Below are 286 nucleotides of genomic sequence, written 5' to 3' on the forward strand. Positions count from 1 at the left end.
AAGAGGTAAGTTCAACTAAGAATCAACTGCATGTACTCGTATAAAGAATTGCTATCGGGGTATCATTCAGAGAACAAACATAACAAGTCCAGACCATTTCTCTCCGATCCTCGGCTCCAACTCCTGAAGGAGATGTGTGACTCCGTGTAGAGCGTCTCCTTATATTTGCCTCTGCATTGTAAACGGCCTTGTGGGATCTTGCGATTTTGATGGCCGAGTTCCATGATTGTGCCTAGTAGTGTGGGTTCATTAAACGACTGTCTGGTTTTTGCTTAATGACTTGTAG

This window comes from Penaeus monodon, chromosome 28 (assembly GCF_015228065.2).
Source record: "Penaeus monodon isolate SGIC_2016 chromosome 28, NSTDA_Pmon_1, whole genome shotgun sequence".
NCBI classification, from domain to species: domain Eukaryota; kingdom Metazoa; phylum Arthropoda; class Malacostraca; order Decapoda; family Penaeidae; genus Penaeus; species Penaeus monodon.